Source organism: Mus caroli, unplaced genomic scaffold, assembly GCF_978045245.1.
Source record: "Mus caroli unplaced genomic scaffold, Mus_caroli_1 scaffold_4, whole genome shotgun sequence".
In the NCBI taxonomy this organism is placed as follows: Eukaryota; Metazoa; Chordata; class Mammalia; order Rodentia; family Muridae; genus Mus; species Mus caroli.
In genome coordinates, this window is record NW_028227259.1 from 83751375 (window position 1) to 83775803 (window position 24429).

General features: G+C 34.6%; 1 protein-coding gene across 31 annotated transcripts in view; it reads left to right on the forward strand.

Annotated features, from left to right (window-relative positions):
• The window catches only part of Adgrl3 (adhesion G protein-coupled receptor L3), a 778447-nt gene that overhangs the window by 170289 nt on the left and 583729 nt on the right, over window positions 1–24429 (forward strand). For all 31 annotated transcript variants that reach the window (XM_085836782.1, XM_085836789.1, XM_085836791.1 and 28 more), the window contains one exon: window positions 7697–7762. The gene's annotated coding sequence lies outside the window, so the exon portion shown is untranslated. The remainder of the gene's footprint in view (window positions 1–7696; window positions 7763–24429) is intronic.

Below are 24429 nucleotides of genomic sequence, written 5' to 3' on the forward strand. Positions count from 1 at the left end.
AAAATTATCAAAGGCATCCTCATTACATGTAGTGACTATGAAGAAAATACCTAATAAAAATATATAAAAAAAGTAATAATAAACCATATATTTCTTTAACGATATGCAGTCCTAGAGTACCAATGCTAAAGGAAAGAGAGTAGAATACGTATTGAGATTGTAATAAAATATCCTGAAGGCTAGCCATTTCATCTTGCATTTCAAAAGGATATGGACTGTGTAAAGGAGCATCTAAATGTATTCAAGTGGGCTTTAAGAACAGTCAACATTTTAAAAGTTTTTCTGTTATAAAAAAGAGATAGTAATTGGTATATATCTCTATTCCATATGACTTTTGAAATATACATGCAACAAAGTTGCAGCAATCAGTGTCAGTCAGTTGTGAGTTTGTTTTAAAAATTAATTTTGTGTGTCCAATGGCCTAAAAAAAAAATGGGAATGGGTGGGTAGGGAAGTAGGGGGTGGAGAGTATGGGGGACTTTTGGGATAGCATTGGAAATGTAATTGAGGAAAGTACCTAATAAAAAATATTAAAAATTTTTTAAAAAGAAATGTAAATGAAGAAAATATCTAATAAAAATCCAAAGCTCAACAAAAAAAAATAATAATTTTAGCCAGGGCTACACAGAGAAACCCTGTCTCGAAAAAACAAACAAACAAACAAAAAAGCCAGGCGGTGGTGGTGTACTCCTTTAATTCCAGCACTTGGGAGGCAGAGGCAGGTGGATTTCTGAGGTTGAGGCCAGCCTGATCTACAGAGTGAGTTCCAGGACAGCCAGGACTACACAGAGAAACCTTGTCTCAAAAAAATTAATTTCATATACTTTATATATTATTGTATTTAATTGACAGGAATTCTTATGCCAAATTTTCCTTCTTGGCTTAATTTTATATTTTTAAAATATTAAACATTTAAAAAGTCATTCCATTTTACTGAACATGAAACAAAGCATCAATGATATGCATAATCTCTTATACTAAGAATGCTATAATGCTAATTTTATTTTAATTTAATTGTCAATGCAACAAAATTCAAAACCTTATTATTGAACTTTAAAATATATATTTGTATAGTTATTATTTCAGTATAAAATATCAAGTAGATCACAGTATTTTCTAATAGAAAATAATTATTTATAAATAGAGGGTAGGCACATTCTACCCTAATTAATCTTGATAATTCCCATTATTAGAGAAGTAGGAAAGTTTGATTAGTGGCCAAATATGTCATGTTGTAATTATAGTCAGTGCAGAGCCATTTTGAAAACCAAAGGCACTGAGTAAATTATATGATTGTTTTCATATTGATCACTTGAGAACTATTTCTCAAGAACAGAATTGAAACATGTTTTGGAAGAAATCTTCTTCCTTGATCCTCACTAAGTCTTCCTAAGATTGTACACAAGGGCTGCTGGTCCTTGAAATGCCATTATATTAAATAGGGGAGAGGGAGGTCTTGGCTTAGCTGGAGATCCATTTTGCTGGTAGGGAGCATCCACTGTAAACCAAGGCCCTTTGCCTCATTGGTTGCATCTGCTGTACATTATACCTTCGTCTCCCATTATTGAAAGCCTAGTCTTTCTCTATGTGATAAGGGGCTAGGGTTCCCAAGGGTAAATGATTTGCTTGGGTTTTTCCCTTTTAGATGTTACAAGATCAGTATACCATTCACCATACAAGCAATAAAAATGAGGTCCCCAAGGCTGACTCTGTTGTTTTATTTATTTTGTTCTGTTTTGTTCTGTTTGGTAAATTCTTCAAGGTGAAGAAAGGCTATCCAAGAGAAATTCCTAGAGAAATTATCACACAAGTACAATAGTCTAGATCAGGACTGTCATGAAAGTGTGGCTCTCTTACAGAAAGTCCTCAATGCCTCTATTTAGGAATCACTGCACTGTGACAAATTTGATAAGCATTTAGTAACAACCATACTCAGAGTTTGTGAAATTTGATCTTAACCAAGACAAATATCTTTCACCATACTCTCTTGAAATGTTAGAAAGCCATCATATCTTCCTGATCCCACTAAGCCACATGAGCATAGCAGTAATAAACTTTACAGAGGCTTTGTTCAGAAATTATATTGTTCTATATAGTTTTATATATTGTATGTACTCTTTTTCTCAAATTATTATTTTTATGCTGGTAATGAGTATTTGGGACATATTCCCATTGTAACTTGGAGGGCACCTACTTGCACATGGGCTTTTATTAATCAAGATTTTGCCATATTCATTTGGGTACAAGAGTCTTTGTCTTCTAAGTGAAGGCTAAAGAAAATAAAAGGCCCAATCCTTTGTTTTCAATTATCTGTGAGGAACTAGAACTAAACGCATGTGTTTGTGCTCCCTACCATCTGATCCTCTTACCACAGTGGCCTGGTTTCAGGTCATACCTCAATACTTCAACACATACCTCAATTGGTTTCTTTGCTCATTTTTCTTTGTAATACATATCCAAGGGTGTAGTATGATTTGGAATGGTAGTCTATGGGATGGCACAGGATGATAGAAAATGGAGTCATTTGCAACCCCATAGGAAGAACAATATCAACCAACCAGAGGCCCCAATGCTCTCAGGTACTTAGCCATCAACCAAGGAGCACTCATGGCTCCACCTGCATATGCAACAGAGGATAGCCTAGTCAGGCATCAATGGGAGAAGAGGTCCTTGGTCCCCAGTACAGCAATCAAGGGAGGGGAGGTGGGAGTGGGTGGGTAAAGGAACACCCCCATAGAAGCAGGGGGAGGAAGGATGGGATAGGGTGTTTCCAGGAGGGAGGGAAACCGCCAAAGGGGATAACATTTGAAATGTAAATAAAGAAAATATCCAATTTAAAAAGGAAGAAAAAGAAAAAAAAATGAAGTTATGTAGTAAATCACCCTATATACAAGTTCAGGTAGAGAAGATGACTGTCCCTATTATAAACTTCACAGTTGGACAAGTAAATATGTTAGCTAATAAGTTAATTCATATATGGATATGTGTAATCCTTTCTCTTCTCGATAAGGCTTGAGTTATCCATGCCTTTTAAATGTGTTATGCCCTGTATATGTCTATTAGCTCTTTCAGAATTAGTTGTATTTATCAGTGGAGGGGAAACTTGTGGGTATATTGAATTGTTATTGTTAATATTGGACATAATGGAGAATATGTATAGTTTTGTGGCATTAAGCAATTAGTGAAATTTTATAATTAACTTACAGGATTATAAAAACTTAGTAATCATTTTATCATTTGTCTTTGAAAAACCGCATGCATGCTTTTCGTTAGTGTTACTTGCATTTGAGCTGTACATTTTGCTGCATCTTCTATTTGTTTAATGTGGAAGCTGTACTAATTGATCGTATGTCATTCTCATTTTTTTTTCTAATTTGGTTTTTCGAGACAGGGTTTCTCTGTGTAGTTCTGGCTGTCCTGGAACTCACTTTATAGACCAGGCTGGCCTTGAACTCAGAAATCCGCCTGCCTCTGCCTCCCGAGTGCTGGGATTAAAGGCGTGCACCACCACGCCCGGCTTCATTCTCATTTTCTAATGTAGCAATTTTAAGGTGTAAGTTTACCGCTAAACACTACTTTTACTGTCTCCTACAAATTTTGATATGCCATGTTTGATTTTGTTCAACTTAAAATATTCCTAGTTATTGTTTGCAATTGATAAATGTTTGGGGTTTACTAATTTTCCTTACTCATTTGATTGTTTCATTTAGATAACATACTTTTATGACTTCAGTCCTTCTATCCTTACTAAGATTTGGTTTATGGTCTAATGGTCTAATGTTAAGTCCAGTGAGGGCTCTAACAGGGCTTGACCAGTTCATAGGCAAACTGCTACAGGATCCAGTTGAACAAAATCTCAACACTTTATCTTGTATTTTCAGTTTCTTAGCTGTTAGAGGACTTGATAATTTCTCTCGACTTGAAACACTTGTTATGGAAACTTTGAATATTTTCAGCATTGATATTGGAGATAATATTTCCCACCATACTTACTCAGCCATTCTCAAGTTTCTCCTTCTATGCACTTGCACAATATGGATCATGATTTCCTGAACCCTGTAAGGCAGCATATAAAGAATTGCATTCACAGACTTCTCTGCCTAGCAGAATCTTTACTGAAGAATGGCCCAGATACCCAAGCATGGTGATATGGGAAGTTATTTGGTTAGATTTTGTTCCTGTTTTCTTTTTATTTTTAATTATGTTTTTCATTGAAGAAAATATGTGTATTCTTTATCTAGAGAGGTTTGAAACCTAATTTCTGTGCTAAGCAATATGGTACACTTGTAGACTACTGAGAAGAATCCCTCATTGGAGAAGTAAAGCTTTAGGCACTAACTTTTTGGATATGATTTGAGGACTAGCTTTTAGGATAAAAAAATCACCTTGTGAAAAGGTTTATTTCATATGTACTATTTTTATTTTATTTATTTTATTTTAGTGAACAGATTAAGGACAAGAGTATAGGCTGGAAGACTAGCTCAGTCTACAATATGTGCTTAAATCCCAGGAGCCCCAGGTTCAAATCCCAACATATCCAGCCCCAAAGCCTCTCTTAACTGTATACAGAATTGTCTGGGGTGCACAATCCTGTCACTTTTTCATGGCCTTATGGACCATTATGGACTACAACAGGTCATATTATACAATTTTGGATTGTGTACATGTGAGTTAAGAAAAACCATAACTTTCTTGTTCCATTTTAATCTCATACAAATTGGTACTGGGTTATTTGGGGGACATATTGTTTAGCTATCAAATTGTAAAGCTACCTCTAAGAGCAACAAGTGTCATGAATTTCTGAGATTATCTTCTGAATAATCGGTCTCTGGGAGCTCATTTTTCCCTTCAATTTAAATATCTCAACAAAGATGGTTAGGGATAATACGATACCATTTGAGAAGCTTGAATTATAGAATCAGAACTAACATGGAATACAGTTCTCAATTTATTACTCAACCTTCCCTTTATATTGAAAGATAAAAGTATCCAGACAAATATCAGATGACTATTTAAAAAGTTTAAAGGACAATGTGAAGTGTTTGTCACACAGTGGGGATTTTAGCTAAGTATAAAATGTGTGCATGTCCTATAGAAAATAGGCAGTGTGTAGTTTATAAGTATATAAAATGTACATCTCCATAGAGGTGTGTCTTCTTCTTGTGTGTCTGTGTCTCGGTTTGCTTCCTAGATGGAATGTGGATAAATTCTGTGAGTATTCTTTCAATCTCTTCAGTTTCTTCTGCATCTATGCTACCTTGAGCCACGACTGAAGCAGGAAATATGTGATGAATGGTTACAGTTTGTCTTTTTAATTTTGCTCTGTCAGAACTGTAAAATATGAGCCGTATTTATCATCTATTACAGATTTTATAAATTGGCAATTCATTACTCTTCATCAATATCTATTTTAGTTGTCTTTTATACATGATTAATTATAATGCTTGTTCAAAGCATGGATTATTTTTATCCTTAGCTAACACAAATCAAGGTTTTAGAACCAAAGTATTTCCATCTCTTTCTCATGTCTTCTGATAAATTGCAGTGATGTCTAGAGTATTGCTTTTATGCTATTTTTGAACCATGTACAGCTCTAAGGTGATGAAGATATCAACAGATGCATTAATTGAACTAAAACATCTTAATTAGATTTTTGAGTGCTTGCTTTCAATGAAATCATATACTCAAAATATTCACAATTGCTGTTTTTGAATGTTTTTTAGAATAAATTTATTGAATAGAAATTAAGTTTATCTGTAATATCTCATAGTAGATAGATGTCTGTTGATACGGCCCCTGTCTCTGCTCCTCAGTTTATTTTGTTTATCTTCCCTTTGCTTCCCCCTTTTCATTCCTATGCTCTCCTGTCTATTTGTCCTTTTAGTTGTGATGCTTAGTGGCTTTAGGAAGCTGATCTTTGTCCTATGTTCACTACATGAAGTCAAGTGTTTCTCAAGAGTGATTCTCACAGTGATGAAAATATTCCCCACTGTAGGCTAGAGACTATCTCTGCTTATGGAGGAAAAGAAAGAACAGACAAATCAACTAACAAAACCAGAAAGACCCAGGGTTTGCAGACACATACAAGGATATACATAGTGATTGGCTCTACATCACTGCCTCAGTTACTGTGAGGCTAATGTGAATGGTTTCCTGTTTACAATGTCTTAGTTTTGACTTAAGAAAATGTTAACATTTTGTTTGCCCAGTCAGCATTTTGGAGGCTAGCTTAGTTGCTTGTTGCACTAGGGAGAGGTGATACACTCAAAGAGTATCAAGTGTTCTTTGCTGTAGAGGATTTCGTTGACACAGGAACATAAGCAATATTGGACTAGCAACATTTGAGGGGAAGTGAAGGTTGACCATTAGCTGTCTCTGAGTATCAAAATATAGTTCTATGATGATGCAAGATACCTGAAGGGAGTTATCTATGAGCAGGCCTGTGCTGGGATTCATGATTTTCCAGTTATGCAAAACATCTTCAGAAAGACAAATATACATTTTTTTTAAAATCAAGGGGGACAGTAATCTATGAAGTCTTTGCTTACTCAGAGAATGCTAGGATTGGTTGAAGGAAGATTATTCAGGGTATTTTGAGCAACTAATTATAAAGAGATGTTTGATTGAGTAGTCAAACATGAGACTCAAATGTGGAGTTGGCTTGATCTTGACAAAATTTAACTAAGTATTCAAATACTATTGAACATTTATTAAAATATAACAAGTCCTGCTTTGTTCATAATTTAAAATCACCAACTCAAATCAAACATTTACATTAGAGGATAATTTCTACTAATATATACTTGGTTTAATTTCAATCAATTGTGATTTGTATGAAAGAGAACTGAGTTTAATTCCATGGTATTGATTTATTTTCCATATTTAATTCTATATACATTTCTGAACAAGATGGTAGATAGATAATTTTTTGTTATTATTTTGGGTATGGATTTTTGTACTTTAGGAGAAACAAAAACACTCCTATTGCAACTATATATAAAATATAAATTTCAGAATAATTATTAGGTGTGTTAATTGTGTAAATTCTGAAATATACAAATATGGAAAGTATAAAATTGTTGTAGTTACAGAACTGCAAGGATATATAAAGTTTCCAAATAAAATATTTTAAAGGAAAACATTCTTTAAATATTTTTGGCAATCAGTTGGTGATTTAAAAATAGAATTGTGACAAGTTTAAGAAAATAAGCACAATATCCTGAAAATCATTAAAATAAATTTATTTTGATATATTTAATTTTTATATTTGGTTTTATTTAGATCTTCATAATTATTTTTATTATTTGGTCTTCATATCCCTATCTCTTTCTCAAACACACATATAGTTCAATATATTCAAATACATTCTGCATTTATTACAATGTGATACTTAGTAAAATATTATTCAAGATCAAGCTAACTCCATATATATGATTTTGAAGTCTTTTGTGGCCTTTCAAGAAGATAAATATTTATATTATATACTTAAATATTTCACGTACATTCCTACTAAACAGACTTACTAGTGTTGCATCATGTATCTTTCAGGCTTTCTTCTCATTCTGCTGTGACAGTTTTAAATGTGGTGGGGAAATAGATTTCTTGAGTAGTAATAAACTTTTATTAGTTCTGTTATTGAGATCCTAAAAGGAAATACTTTTGTCATCTAATTTTATCTTTTATCTTATTTTCGCAGAAATGATTAATTCAGAAAGGCAGAAGACAAAGCTATGGATTTTTAGCAGTCACAGAACAAATTAAGGTAATTAATAGATTATTATGTATGCTGAAAATTTAAAAATGAATTTACAATGTGTGAAGCCAACTTAGTACATGTTTTATGAGATTTAATCAAATTGACAATGTAATGCCTGTTTAAATTTTTTTACATATTTTGAAATGGTATTTTCACTTTTTATATATTTATGAAAAATAAGTTCTCATATTTTCTGAACAATAAATAATGTAGGTGACCATATTTGCTATTGTGAAGAAATATATGATAACTACATAAAGAGAATTTGGAAAAAGGATGTAGTTTTGCAGCTGCTGCTCTGGAAAGGCATTAATGGCTATAATACTCTATTAAATATATGAAATCAATATGCCAAGATTTTTGTTTCCATTGGTACATCAACACCAAGGCAATGCATCGATGTCATTCTTGTATAATTCATTTCATTTGCTCTCAATTTTACATCCAAAACTGATAAAAATATACTCATTTCATACCATAAAGGTTTTAATAGATAAAGCAAATTGTTTTCAAACTGACCTATTTACTACAAATGTATTTATTTTGTTCAATATGAAAAATTTCAGAGTATAAAATTAGGATAGGACATAATTTATCAAGGAAATCATGAGATATAGTATATGTCTTTTTATTCATAATCAGTGGTAACAACTAGGATTTCTTTGTCTTTTTTCCTTTTCTTGTTGTTGTTGTTTTGTTTGGGGGATAATGTATGATTCAGTAGCCTAACTCCAGATCCTTCTTCCATAGTCTCCAGGGCTCTGGATTTCAGCCCTGTACAAAACTATCAGGCTTCTGTTGTCTTCTTAGAGCTATTCAAAATAATTTTGTAAAGTAACTGCAAATTTGTTTTAAAAAAAAAGTAATTTTAAATATGCAGTAAAAGTAATCAAGGCTTCTGGTTTTCATATTATTCTTTACATTTGATTAATATTTATTTTGTTTGAATCATTAAAATAGTATTCATTATAAATTACCCTAAACATATTTTCCAAGACACTGTATTTATCCTTAAGCAAACACTATGTCACTTAAGATTATGGTATTGCATACACTAGCAAGATTTTGCTGAAAGGACCCAAATATAGCTGTCTCTTGTGAGACGATGCTGGGGCCTAGCAAACACAGGAGTGGATGTTCACAGTCAGCTATTGGATGTATCACAGGGCTCCCAATGGAGAAGCTAGAGAAAGTACCCAAGGAGCTAAAGGGATCTGCAACCCTATTGTTGGAACAACATGATGTACTAACTAGAACCCCGGAGCTCTTGTCTCTAGCTGCATATGTATCAAAAGATGGCCTAGTCAGCCATCAATGGAAAGAGAGGCCCATTGGACTTGCAAACTTTATATGCCCAAATATAGGGGAATGCCAGGGCCAAAAGAATGGGAATGGGTGGGTAGGGAAGTGGGGGGCGCTATGGGGGACTTTTGGGATAGCATTGGAAACGTAATTGAGGAAAATATGTAATAAAAATATTAAAAAAATAATAATAAAATAAAATAATTTATAAAAAAAATAAATAAAATTATTTTTCCATACAAAAAAAAAAAAAAAGATTATGGTAACATTGCAAATGCCTTTGTAGATGACAATTTTTAGTTGATATCAGTGTTTTAAATGTTCTCTCTTAACTTTTTTTGGCTTTTTTTTTCCTCTCCATATTGTGAGCTTATGCAAATAACATTATCCCCCTTTTTTGAGAGGAGATATGATATGTCACTCATGATTGCTCATATTTTTATCTTAGTATCTAAATGCTGTAGACATCCATCTATTAAGAGGCATCAATTCCTTGATACATTGAAGTAAACTAATTTTACAAAAATGAGACTTGTTGAATAATTCCTTTAAAAAAGTTAAACCAAGTATTGCATGAACACTCTCATCTGATGTTGTACAGGCCTGAGGATGGTGATGTATGCTTTACAGCCAAGAATTTAAGGTTAGGCAGGAAGTTCATTGAGCTATTTCCAGGCAAGCCAGAGTTACTCTGTGAGACAGTTTCTCAAGAGTTAGACAACAATATGAACAGAGTTGTTTCCATCAGAGACAGACTACAAACTAAAGAACAAAGTATGAATTATAAGAAAAACAATCTCCCTGTTGTCAAGTGTGTCGAGTGTTAGTAGTTCTAACCTGTTCTGTCAGTCTTTATTTGCGTTTTTAAATACATATGTGTGTAATGTGTACTAAACTGACTTTCGAAGTATACAGTTTGCTCTGACAAGCACCGAAAACCATAAAAGCTCCATCAAATCAAGAGACATTTACCACACCAGACCCCCAGGCGCTCCTTTTGTAGCCCACCTTTTTGTAATTCTCAGTCCTGGGCACCTGTAGACTCTATTTGAATATTAGACATCATACACCTGTGAGAAGGAGGGAGACCTGCTCCTGGTTTGGCAACAGACTTGACACATGGCCTCTCACATATTATTATCATGACTAAGCTTCTTATTTGTCTTGTGTTAAGAGGTTAATAAAGATTTCAACCACACACCATTATATATAGCTCAGCATGTCTGAAACACAAGAACAATGCTCAAGAGGAGAGATACCCTGGAGAAGGCCACAATAAATGCCTTCTTTGAGATGTGTTTAACCATACAACATCAAACTGATGTTTTCAAAATAATAATGGGAGTTAAGAAATACCATCCTGACAAAAGTTCAGTTGTTGACTCCACCCCTCCAGTGCCTAGGCATAGCTTTGTTATGCAATGCTACAATGATTATATATACATGTGGTATATCCATCAGCAGGTTCTCCCAGACTCCTAATCACCCCCTTGGCCACTGCCTTGTGTACAGTCTCAGCCCTTGCTTCGTAGAAAGGAGACACTGTGAGATGTATTCCTTTGACCCATCTTTACCAACTTTGCCATAACTCACAACTCCATCTCAGTCTCCTGGGCTCTCCAGCTGGCTTGGCTTCGCCTTGCTCTGAATCCTCCTCCACCAACTTCTGCCTTTGCTTCTCTCATACCCACTCTTCTCGGATACCCTTGACTCCTTACCTAGAACTCCTTTTCTCATGCTGGACTCTTCTACACAGTACTGATTAAAATCGAAAGTACCTACCTGAGAATCCTCTGTGGCTCCGCCTCTGCTCTTTTAATTCAGAATATTTAACAGCATGTGGGAGCCCAGATTTTTTTCTTGCTTCTTCTTCTTTTTTTCTTTGTTAAAAAATGTTTTTATTTATTTATTAAATTATTTTATTTATTTACATTCCAATTGTTCCCCCCCTTTCCAGTACACCCTCCCACAGTTCTTTACCCCATTCCCCACCACTTTGACTCTGAGAGGGAGCTCCCTCATTCAACTACCCCCATCCCCCACCCCCACCCCCACCCCACCCTCTCCTCACCCTACCAGCATCCCCCTTCTCTTCCTCTCCACTGAGGCCAGACTAGGCAGTCCTCTGCTACATGTTTCCCGGGAGTCACTGACCAGCCCATGTATGCTCTTTGGTTAGTGGCTTAGTCTCTGTGAGTTCTGAGAGATCTGGGTTAGTTGATACCGTTCTTCTTCTTATGGGGTTGCAATCCTCTTCAGCTTCTTCAGTCCTTCCCAAAACTCTTCCATGGGGGTCACCTACCTCAGTCCAAGAGTTGGCTGTAAGTGTCTGCATCTATCACAGATATAGACCCTGGCCTCTTTAAATTAGCTCCAGTAGGGCCCAGAGACATGCCTCATTTAGTACAGCGCCTGTCTTGCCAGGCAAGCAGAAGAACTTGCATGACTGCATACTTACAACCCATAGCTGCAGAACTAGAGATAGACAGATCCTGAGAAGATCCCTTTACAGCAAGCCCAGGCAAAGAGACGAACTTCACCTGCTTGTCACTAAACTGTGAATATGATAGTTGAAAAAGGTACCTAATGCCTAGTGTGGGTCTCTACACTAATGTTAACACATACCTGCACATGCATGTGTGCATTCATCACACTCACACAAAGGACACACACACAATAAGTTTATATGTAAGAAATTTACTATTTATGACGTGCTTATTTGTTTTTCTCTATCTTTTATAACGAAACTTCAGTTTGGTGTTGTATGGTTAAACACATTTTTAAAAAGGCATTATTGTGGCCTTTTCCAGGGTATCTCTCCTCTTGAGTCTCAAGCATTGATACTGTATTTCTGACATGCCAAACTCTGTCACTGTCCTCACTCATGGACTCATAGTATACCTAACTAGGAATATCACAGATGACAGTGTGAGTCTAAGCAAATAGATTGTGTTATTCTTGCAAGAACGCAGTTGCTGTCAAATGAAAATCCATTTTGAGACCACAGCTAGGATTGAGTGGTGGTTACACCTTTGAGCACACTTGCAAAGAGAAGTTGACGAATCTTCATTACTGTATTTGAAAGATGAGAGCAGAGCTGAAGTCAGGAATAGCTATCAGGTTGAAAACTGTCAACGGTGTTTGTGGTAGATCACAGAATTAACATTTCTTTAAATACAAATATATATGTGTATGATTATAAAGAAATTATTTATATCTATACTATACATACATAGTTTTTTCATGTAATTATATACTTTATTATATAATATTTATGTTATAAAATAAAATATATTCACATGAGATCCATTTAATTTATACATCATATATATGATGTATAAAAAAAGTGATGTACTGTTTTATGGGAATAACATTCAGACTGTTAATTTTAATTTTTAGGTGAAAAATTTAGGTGAAATTAGGTGAAAATTTCTACATATATTTAGGCATTAGACGTTAAGTCATTTAATACTTCTTACTTTTACTTTTTTGTTTATAGAAAATTAAAACAAATTTGATTTGCCTGGAAATTACGTTTCTAATTAATTTCGAGGCCACACAGAAAGTGCAGGATCGTGAAGCTGGCCAGGGGCAGAGTGAAACCTCATGGATAATTCATACTCTCGCCTCTACTTATTCCATGCTTAGTGGCTGTCACAGGCTGTCAGCCACATAGTTAGTGCCTTTCAGAATTCACATGCATACATAGCAGCCTTTGGAAATCTGCATAAAGAGAAGTCTGACATCGGATAGATAGCTGCCCGTCAGTAGAAGACAGCTGAAACTGTCAGCCCGTTTATGACCGCGAAACAGTGATCAGGAGAGGCAGTATTGGCAGACAACAAAAATCACTTAGTAACTCAAACAAACAAAAATTAAATACATAAGCAACCTGGTTTTTACTATTATTGTAAAGAAACAAGGAAAAAAAACCAATGAAATCATATGCATTTACCAAGCACCCTTAAATCAGTGTCTTTGCTGCACATAGCTTTATTTGTATAATCTTTGATATCAAAAGCTGTTATAAAATGTCTAAATGTTGTTTAACTTTGTTGTGTATATATGTATATATCCATGTAAAATGTATTGATTTATTTATTGAAGTTCTGAGTGTTGAACATAGATATTTGTGGATGCTACCAAAGCCCTCCACCACTGAATTATAACCTGGATTATCTTTGTATTAACTTTTTAATATATAATTTTTGAGAATAGACTTCCAATGTTGCCTTAGCTGGCTTTGAGTATATTCAATAGCCCATGCATGCCTTAAACTATACAACATGCAGCCTTGTATTTCTAAACTGTACCACAGTCCTGGATTAAATTATGGGGAAACAGGGTCTTGCTGCGGGGAGCATTTCTTATTGATCATGATAGAGTACATACATTTGAAATTCTTGTCCATTATGTAGCTTGGAATCAAACACTTTAGACATTTGAGGAATTTTAACAAACATGTATTTTTGAACTGTAACTGATATTTATCTATCTCCACCTTAAACTCATTAGTGTTTTTGTTTGTAAAATGACATGAATTTCATTTCCTGTGGGGAAGTCATGATTGCCAAATCAGGACACCAACCAATTTTATCACCTAAAATTGGCTTCCTGTTTCTTTCAAGTAACAATCACCTGTGTAGTCATTCCCCTTACCCCTATATATCATAGGTCATTATCTATTCTTCCTTTAAAAATTTCAGAATGATGTACAAACAAACCATACAATATGTTTCATTTTGAGCCCAACTGTGTTCATGCAGCATAATGCCTTTGAGAATTGTTCTTGTTGACTGCATCATTAATTCATTCCAATTTTATTGCTGAGTACTCTGTGTATCATAGTTCATTTATTCATCAATTACAAACACTTGGGCTTTCCAATTTGGAAGTGATAAAAGTGAAGCTTTGTAAACAATTATGAACTGTGCATGTGTGCATGTGTGCATCTGTGCATGTGATTGTGTGCATGAATTTTCAAGAGCTCTCTAAGGTAAATACCTAAGAAGAATTGCTGGGTTGAATAGTTAAGAGATGTATGAAGTTATTTTGTTTGTGCTTTATTTTGATGAAGATTTTTAATTATTTCTATTTAAATGGTTATTGTTGTAAAAATTGGTAGTGTAAAAGCTATGCATTTAAAACTCTGGGTTTCAGCAATTCTTAACACTGGCTTAATTCTTGCATGGCCTGAATGTTTTATTGTTCTCTGAATGTATTTGGGAAAATTACATCATTGAGTAAATTTTTCTGGGCTTTTTTTTTTTCTGTAACATTTTCCATTCTTTTTTCTGAGTTTGTCTTATTGCTACAGGATATGATGACAGGATAGCCACACACAATAACAACAACTTAGGAGTTTTCTAGGCTGCATGCTACATTCATTTGCTTAATTAATGTGACTTCTCATGTCTTGTGCTGTTTACATAGAAAGGCCTGAAAGAAAATATTTTTACAGTGTTGATAATAGATTTATAATACAATAGTGTTTATAATACAAAAAACCCCACAGATTAAAAATATTAATCTTTAGAAGAATGAATGTTAAGCTGCTAGTAGATGCTCTCTCCAGTTTATTTTTTGAGGCACTCAGAGCTATGAGTTTTCCTCTTAACACTTGTTTCACTGTGTCCCTTAAGTTTGGGTATGCTGTGCCTTAATTTTCATTAAATTCTAAAAAGTCTTTAATTTCTTTCTTTATTTCATCTTTGACCATGTTATCACTGAGTAGGGCATTGTTCAGCTTCCATCTGTATGTAGGCTTTCTGTTGTTTTTGTTGTTATTGAAGACCAACCTTAGTCCATGGTGATCTGATAGGACATGTGGGATTATTTAAATCTACATGTATCAGTTGAGAACAGTTTTGTGCCTGATTATATGGTCAATTTTGGAGAAGGTACCAAGAGGTGCTGAGAAGAAGGTATATTCTCTTGTTTTAGGATGAAAGTTTTATAGAGATCTGTTAAAACCCTTCACTTCTGTTAGTTTTACTGTGTCTCTGTTTAGTTTCTATTTCCATTATCTGTCCACTTTTATTGTGTTTGGTGCAATGTGTGCTTTGAGCTTTAGTAATGTTTCTTTTATGAATGTGGGTATCCTGGCATTTGGAACAAAGATGTTTGGAATTTAGAATTCTTCTTGGTAGATTTTTCCTTTGATGAGTATGAAGTGTCCTTTCTTATCTTTTTTGAACTTTTGTTGAAAGCTGATTTTATTCAACATTAGAATGGCTACTCCAGCTTGTTTCTTGGGACCATTTGCTTGGAAAATTGTTTTCCAGACCCTTACTCGGAAGATGTGTCTGTCTTTGACACTGAGGTGTATATTCTGTATGGAGCAATATGCTGGGTCCTGTTTACATATCCAGTCTTTTATTCTATTTCTTTTGATTGGGGAATTGAGTCTCTTGATGTTAAGAGATATTAAGTAATAGTGATTATTGCTTCTTGTTATTTTTCTTGTTATATTTCTTGGTGGAATTATGTTTGTGTGGCTATCGTCTCTTAGGTTTGTTGAAAGAAGATTACTTTCTTGCTTTTGCTAGGGTGTAGTTTCCTCTTTTTGTTGAAGTTTTCCATCTAATATCCCTTATATGGTTGGATTTGTGGGAAGATATTGTGTAAATTCAGTTTTGTCATGGAATATCTTGGTTTCTTCATCTATGGTAATTAAGAGTTTTGCTGGATATAGTAGCCTGGGCTGGCATTTGTGTTCTCTTAGTATCTGTATGACATCTGCCTGTGATCTTCTAGCTTTCATAGTCTCTGGTGAGAAGTCTGGTGTAATTCTGACAGGCCTGCCTTTATATGTTACTTGAACTTTTTCCCTTACTGCTTTTATTATTCTTTATTTGGACATTTGGTGATTTGACCATTATGTGATGAGAAGAATAAATATAGAATCTAAGCAAGTACTAGATGGATATTCTCAGTAGGAACCAAGGTAACACAAAGACATTATAAAACTGTGTTTATATAACAGGTTTTATCCTTTACTGATCTGGTAAATATCTTATCTCTTTATGTATCCTGGGAAGTGAATTATGCCCAACTTACAAACGTGGTACTGCTGGGAAGGACCCAAGTCTCAATTGTCTTCACCATGTGTCTGTCTGTGGTTATTTTGCTAAGAGACCCAGGGTGCATCATATGATCTCTCTGGATTGTAGTATTCTCATTTGTCCAATTAGTGAGGGCAGCATTGGATTATCCATAAAGGATCTTCTTGCTCTAAAAAAATATGATGTTGCAATTCTATGATTATCTTATGTCACCGCATACAAAAAGTTTGTGTTTGTATTTATTCTGTGGAGATTGATAAGCACATTTTAAAAGGCTTGAAAAATGTGATTAATGAAAGCCAAATGTAGCGTTGACGAGGAGCAGCCTACAGTGCATTCAAAACAACTGAATCTTATAGGATCACTAATTTCTATAATGCGTTTCCAAATTTAATATTCAAAGCACTGGACATAAATTATATATTATTTATATATGTGGAAAATATGAACTCACAGACCACAATTGTTTTTCAGGTGTTTTACTGAGAATTGTAATTTTAAACTTTTAACAGGATTTTAAACATCAGTAATTTATTTCTATAAGTAGTACTCCCTTAATTTTGAAGCATAGCCTGGATAAAAATTGATATATTTAAATGACTGTGCATTTAAAAATATTTGTGTTTGAATGTTTATTTGTATAACTGTTTTGTCTGCACACATATATGTGTTGTACATACTCAATATTCATGCAGACTGGTAGAGGACATTGGATCCTCTGGAAGTGAATTTATAGATGGTTTTTAGCTTCCAGGTGTTTACTGGTTACAGAAGCCATATCCGCTGAAGGGACATCCTGTGTTCTTAGCACCTGAGCCATCGTACCAGCCACTGAATGCACATTTTTAAAAACTAAAAGATGATTTCAAACATACATACTTTAGGAATACTGATGAAAATGTTCATATAGGTTACTTTGTGTCTGTCATGCACAGTAACCACTGATATTTATATTTCATCTTTTAAATACCAAAGGATGTTATTAATCTCAAAGAATAAAGCATTATTATTATTTATTTAGCTCATCCAGATATCTACTATATTGTGTAATAGTAATGCTGTCTTGATTTTAGAAAATCGACTACAGACTGGATAGAAATAGCTATTGATGCCTGTATAACATGCTGCTTGTATTCTAGTAGAAACTTGAAAACAAGGAACAGTTTTCAAACAAGGTCTGAGAAACTGGTGGCAGAATAATAGATTTTTTTACTGCCTTAAAATAGAGTGCATATTACAAGAAAATGGACATTTCAAGACCAGATTACTTCTGTAGTGATATTTAACATGTTTTAGAGAGACATTCATTATTTGTGGGTAATAGAATATTATTAAATAAGAATAATTTAAAGATTATTGAGGAGAATCTGTTTTGCTTTTTTCAATTGTTTTTTAATTTAATTTATTTTTTTACTTATTCACTTTACCTTCTGCTCTCTGCTCCCTTCCCAGTCACCCTCTCCCACAGTCCTTCCCCTATCTCCTACCCTGCCTCTCCTTCTCCTCTTATTTGATGGGGGTCTCTGAGTACCTGTCACATACCCTGGAACTTCAAGTCTCTGTGAGGATAGGCACTTTTTGAGGGGAGTCTATAGTATTACATATTTAATAAGCTCTTTTCAAAAATAGTTACTGAAGCTTGGTGGTGGTGGCACACAACTTTAATCCTAGCAGATGAAGGCGGAGACAGGTGGATCTCTGTATTTGAACCTAACACACACACACACACACACACACACAGAGAGAGAGAGAGAGAGAGAGAGAGAGAGATGTTTGAACATGAGATAATATGATAGTAAACCAGATCTCGAGTACCAGTACCCTCCCGTCTGATGCAGGTTCTTGGTGTCTCTGGGATTTATCTAGCACATGTTGTTAGGGTCAGGGTACGGTAAGGATTGAAGTCAGCATTAGCTTTAGTGTTTGGGTAAAGGAAGAGATCCAGGTTCGGGTTGGGACAATGGTAGTGGTTGGGAACGGGTTTAGAGCCAAACTTCTTATTTGAAGCTTTCAAAAGTTACCTTGAATATTTTGGATGTCTTTTCCATTTAACCAGGGCTTACCTTACATACTTTTACTCAATTCCTAACAAGTATAGAGAAATAAAGTTTAACTGCTTAAAAGAGAAAAGAAATCAGATTTCTCGATTTAGCCTACTTCTGTCTTCGGTGTTCTAGAACAATATGTAATTGGAGAAAATGTTTATCTACAAATTTAATTCCAGCGAGTATCATCTCAAATGGCCTTTTAAAAGTGCAATTGTAGCAAGCCAGTAGGTATCTGTTGACTTTGTTGCCTAAAACTGTTAACGGCTGGATTTTCCTGAACTTGGTGGTGATCTGCATGTGATCATGTGAGCGTACCAAGGTACAAGATGAAGGAGGAGGCTCGGGTTTCTAAACCCATGCTTCTGGTTAAATTATATCTCGTTGTTCTTAGACGTTAGTGAATAGTTCTTTGGTTACTACTTCAACAAATGACATTTTATCACACTGTATTTACCTTTATTCAATATCATGAAGAATAAACTACACTGAATTGGCAATAAGCTTTATTATCAATATATGGTAATTTAGTAATAAAGAGTTGGAAATGAAGGCTTGAGTTTCCATCTGGGTATGGTATAAATATCCCAGATATTTGTGTTTCTTACCCTAGAAGTCCACCTATCCTGTCATCACACTATCAAAGAACTCGCCCTACAGCTAGAAAGCAGAAGAGACGTCCCAAAACTTCACTTCCACACAGTCTTTGATGGACCAAGGCTTTCCAAGCAATTTCTAATAACTTTTTTTATTCACTTTTTTTTCAATTACCTTCCCTCACTGCTGAATTTTTTTTTATCTGCATTTAAAACACACCGTTTTATGGTTGATTCTTCACATTCAATTTGGTGAAATTGTAAAGGCTTCTAAAAGGTTATGTAAGCCACTTAGCAAAGTATCTCAACAAACGAAAGCTTTCATTTAAAAGATAGCCAAACACAACACATGTGAGTTAAATCAGAGAATGCTAATTTATCTGCCAATATTTTTTCTTGAAATTAGGTGCAACAGAATGCCAGGGAATGAGTTCAATAGAAAGCAGCTTTAGAAATATTTCTGTGGAAGAGAAGACTTGAGTGTGAATGGGGGAAAGCAGTTCACACTGCATGCTTACCTGGCTTCTGCGAGCACACCCTGCTGTGTTCTAACACTAACAGACACACTAGGAAGGATGTACTTATCTCAGGTCTACCCAACGCCTTTTTTTCTAACATACAGGATGAATTAAATCCACATCCTGATTCAGAATTTCTATATTGTCCCTATCACCTTCTTTCACATAGCAAGAATGAATTGGTTTGTTCCTGAAAAGGCTACATGCAGTTTGGGCTTTGCCATCCAAATGCTTGACATTTTCCCTCTACCCGCAGATCAGCCACCCACAAAATTCATTTAGCTTTAGCCAGAGCAGAAAGTGAACTTTTGACAACATTTAGAGTTCATTTTTAAGACCTAAAATGTTAAAAGTTGCCTTTTTAGCATATTCATGTTCTGCAGATAGTGATAAAAATCTTTCAATTAAAGAAAAAGGAAATTACTTTAATCTCATTGATAATTTTCTAAATCAGCCCAAGCTGATTTTTATATTTATAAAACTGTAATGAGGATATAAGTAACAGGTGTCTTAATAACATGTGACCTAGTAAACATGCTAATCTGGAGAGGAAATATTTTATCTACTTTTCTGTACCATGTTTGTGAATTTGTATATGCTACTATATACACGGGTGGCCACAGAAAAACCTGAAAGCATATATTTTCTCATTCTTCCATGTATGTTCCAGAAATTGAACTCAGAAATCAATGCTTATTGGCAAACTTTGTTTCGCACAGAGCTGTCCTTCCAAATCTAGACAATGCTGATTTGATTTACACTGGATATAATATTGCCCACTTGAATTACTTGAACCAAGGTCTCAGCCATTTTTTTCTTTTGAACAGTTTTTTATTCACTATTCATTGTGTAATATAAATAAATAAATAAATAAATAAAAAGGAAAGAAGTGCAACTTTCCTTTCTAAACAATGATTATTTACTTGTAGATACCATTATTCCATGCTGCATTTGCTCAAATCCAATGGTTCTTAAAAATATATATATAAGAAGTTCCATAGAAAGGACAGAATCCTCCAACCTGAGGATATAGGAGTTTTGTGTCACTGGCATAAGCTGCTTTATCTCTTTTGGTGTGTCTGATAACACTTAAAACATTGAAGGTATCCATGCTTAAAGTCTTCAGCCAGACTTCTTAGCAAGATTCATTCATGATGAGTCTTCATGGAACCAACCTTGTTCAATATTGGTGAAGCACGGTTTTCCTGTCTTCTTCTCTTGGCTTCCACAGGTTTTCCTTAGCATATTACTCCCATTCTTTTGGGCTATCTATGTTTTTTAAAATTCTTTTAACTCTATTTATAGAACACATGGTATAAAACACCAGTTTAAAAATATATTTGAAATCTTTAGTGCATCTGTTAAATAATAAATAACACATTCAAAAAAGATCTTTTAAAATTAGCATTTATGTAAAGAGATACAGCAGAACAGATGTCAAGAATATAAATTTATTATTATTATTATTATTATTATTATTATTATTATTACTATCTTTCACGTCTGTTTTGCACTTGCTTTTACTATTTTATTGCTGTGCCTAGTTAACTATCAGGACTTTATCTGCTATTTACATTCCTAAGTGCCTTTTCCATCTTTAACTCTTCCTTTCTGACTGCAAAGGAAACAATAACTTTCTCTGGGGTCACTTGAATTTATTCACATATTCTAATTAGAAATAAAATCCCTGAATGGAGCATCTGTTGTACAAGACAATCTTGTGTTTGTAACTTGAGAGTACTAGGAAGTAAGGATTGTTTGTAGGTTCATTAAAATTATTATGCATTCAAATAACAAAATAGTATATCCAGTAAAAAATAAACAAAACCTCACTAAGCTAATGCTCATATCTTTTCTGACCGATCTATGACATTTAAGTTAACTGTGTGTAACTTGCGGCATTACACATGATTTTAACAATATTTTCGAACATAAGTAATTAACAGTTTATCAATAAAGGTCGTTGTTGATGAGCTTACCCTGACTCTGAAATTCTATATTATTGCTCATACAGATTACTTGGGGTAAAAATAAAATTAGGCTTGCAGATGAAATGGAAAAGATTTTAACAAATGGTGTGAACAACATCACTCATCTGTAGTAAATTATTAAAAATCCTAAACAAACATGAAATGGATATGAAATCAATTTTATCAAGGTCCTTTGAAAATTACCCTAAAATTTGGTGGAGTTAATGCATCTTTTCTGACTCTAAATGTTTAATGTTTAAGACTTTTTATTCTGGGAACTTAAAACTATGTTTTCTGGATTTCAGAAAACAGAAAGAAAACCATTCATATGGCCTCCTGATAAAAGAAACAAAGCATCCTGGATGGCCAAGATATAATTTCCTAATTTAAAGGATTGCATTGATCAATACATTTGTCCTTAGTAATGGATGAAGGCAATAAGTACCAAGGCATACGATCTGTGGCCAGTGATTTTAATATAATATAATTGTTAGGAAATTAAAGTGACCATTAAGAGAGAATGTTTCCTGAAGGGAGTGTCAAGAGTTTGTCAACTCATGCGCGAGCACTTGTAGAAAAGAAGGAAGGAAGAAAGACAAAGACAATGGCAAATTTACAAACTTCCAATAAATATGTCAAATATAGTCATAACTTATTAATGAAAATATAAAGGGTTGTTCCATGTAAAAAGGCAAGGTTATTAATAATAAAGATAAATATGATCATTATAATATCTGAGGAAATAAAACACACGTTCTCATTTATTGCATGTGTACGTCAGAGCATTGCAGAATTTTGCTGTAATTGAACAGGCATGTGAAATGGATACCAAATCAAAACCAAAATTACAAAATATAGTATATATAAAGAAGACAACTATATGCTTTATTTTCTCCAGGGGATATGAACATCAACTAGAAGTAATTCCTGTGTTTGAACCAGGCCTTTGTAAGAGACTCAGCACTATATATTGTCCTTGTGCTCCCTGGCAGGGGAGCAGTGTGAGGCTGGGGTAGCCACAGCTCTTTATTCCTTCCAAACCAGCTACTGTGCTGCTAATTAGAATTGGATATTGGTGGTCCTGGAAATGTGGGAGACCATCAATGTTACTTTGTGTTACATTTTAATCACACAAGTTAGGACATTCAGAATTATGGTTTCCATGGTAACCACAACACTGAGCCCTGTGTGAAGGCATTACAGTGAGGGTCTTTGATTAAGAGAAAGTAAACCAGGATTGAAACAAAATGCTCCATATGTGTAGCTAAAGTTACCAAAGGGGGCAGGAGAAGGAGGAAAGAAAAAGAAAAAGTACAGTTCCCTTTGCCTTAATTATATTTGCTTAATGGTAGGTCTCATGTTCATGCAACACACTGAACAGTCTGTTAGAATTCTCACGGGCATGCTCTGTTTTCATTGGATTTTAATGATTATTTTTCTAGCACCTTCTGATTCCTTAAAATTTATCCTATTTATATACACATTTTCATCTTAAAGTAACCGATGATGTTGATGTTTGGGACCGTCTAACTGGTCCTGTGGAAGGAGGAGAGGTTTTTGTTTCTCCTCCTGAGAAGTGTTTTCTTTGAAATGTGGTGAAGAAGAATTTCAATTCCGGGTGCTTTGCCTATGACAATTCAATGGAATCATGGCATTACGATAGTTCTCCCTAGTTCCATTTTCTTCTATGTGTGTAGTCGTCAGTATGAGAAAAGTTCTAATCCAAAACAGAAAGTAAGCAGTTCAAAATGTATTCGGTGTTAAACATGGACAATATGATAAATAAGACCAATGGAGTCACTAGTCACAGAACTCCAAGCATGTATGCAGGATACTTCATTTTGAAGACTACATTTTGTCAAGAATGGAGGCCATGACTGCAGGATTGTGCTCCATCTTGTCTGATTTAAGCTAAAATGAAAATAATGGCACATTAGCAATGTTTGTGGCAGGTCTGTATCCTGGAAATAGAGTGGTCTCCCTAAGTGGAGGTTTTCATGAATTGGAGTAACACTTTATTGAGCCACGATTACGTTTTAATTTTTTCTGAGATTGCCGTCATCTCAACTTATCTTTCAGGGAACATATGGTCTAGTGACATTTTGCTGAAGATAAGGAAAAGGACAGGCTTCTCTCCACTTCAGTCTTGAAATTCTTGCAAGCACTAACCAGACTAATAATTCTTATGCTATACTCCAACATTACATGAAATATGTTCATATTAAGCAATGCAAATTTGGTATTCTTTCTATGAATATTTAGGCGTGGATGAGTGCTTTTGTCTTACGCTTTAATGGTGCTTTACAGACCATTAATCTGTTGAAAGGGTCAGAAAGCTGTTTATTAAGGAGCCTGAGAGGAGCCACTTTCTGCTTTGCAGGAAGCAAGGACTACCCTAACTATTAACCTCCACAGCCCAAGCGCAGCCAGAGTCAGGGAGAATAACGAGGGCCACGGGCCTTCTCCAGTGAAACCTCAAGTTTGAGGGCATATAATCTATCTATCATTTCTCTCTCTCTCTCTCTCTCTCTCTCTCTCCCTTCTTGGCTTATTCTAACAGTCACAAAATATGAAAGCACATTCTTACATCACAAGACAAAATCCAGGCAGTGTCTTAATTTAATCTTAGTTATACTGACTCCCTTTTATTATTTATTTATTTATTCATTCATTCATTCATTCATTCATTTATTTATTTATTGGTAACTGGTTTCATTTTTGGAAGCTTTGTTTTACTTTTTTTACATATAATTTTTAAAATTATCTACTTGCATAACAAAATTTATTTTGTGTATGTTTTGACTTTTTTTTATGTGCTTTCCCTAACTATATCATCATTTATGATCCATTCTGTTTAAAAGCAATTGTGATATCACCTAATGTGGACACTATCTTTAACCCCCACATTTGAGTTTAAATCAAGATGATAGATAAACAAGGAAGTATTTGTGCAGTGTGGTTTACTCAGGTAGCTACAATGTTCTTCTTTGGTCCAACTTTAATTTCCTGACATGAACAACTGAAAGGAAGCAAACTGTTCGTGGTTTCTGCTTATATTTATTGGTGCTGTTTGCTGAGGCAGCACTCGAGCCTAGCCTTGTGTGTGGAGAAGGCTACTCATCTCATTAGAAACAGGAAGCAAAGTAACAGGAAGGGATCCAGGGTCAGGAATAGCCTT